General features: G+C 71.5%; 1 protein-coding gene across 1 annotated transcript in view; it reads left to right on the top strand.

Moving 5' to 3' along the window:
* CHLNCDRAFT_59245 (hypothetical protein) overlaps window positions 1–354 on the top strand; it is a 37,306-nt gene that overhangs the window by 31,339 nt on the left and 5,613 nt on the right. The gene's annotated exons all lie outside the window — the stretch shown is intronic.

Genomic DNA, 354 nt, shown 5'->3' with positions numbered 1-354 from the left:
GTGGGCGCCTCGGTGGTACCGCTCACCCTGGCACAGAAAGAGGAGCTAGGTGAGCGGCTGCTGGGGCGGCGGCTGCGGCTGCACTGCTCCTGGGGAGAGAGTGCGGGGGAGGGGCGGGGTGTGTGGCTGCTGCTGCTGCCGCTGGGGCGGGGGCGGGCTGCTCCTGGGCGGCCGCCCCTGGCCCTGGCGTATCAGCCGGGGATGGCTGGGTGAGGGGCTTGGCAGGAGGGCTGGAGGCAGCTGGGGCGGCTGGGGGTATCTGGCTGGGGACGGCTACTCACCTTGCAAGGGAGGAAGGTGGGTAGAGTCAGACAGGGGCTGTGCTGAAGATGGGTGCCCCCTTGCTCCCTCCAG

Source organism: Chlorella variabilis, assembly GCF_000147415.1.
Source record: "Chlorella variabilis unplaced genomic scaffold CHLNCscaffold_30, whole genome shotgun sequence".
In the NCBI taxonomy this organism is placed as follows: domain Eukaryota; kingdom Viridiplantae; phylum Chlorophyta; class Trebouxiophyceae; order Chlorellales; family Chlorellaceae; genus Chlorella; species Chlorella variabilis.
This window is presented reverse-complemented; position numbering and strand designations above follow the sequence as displayed.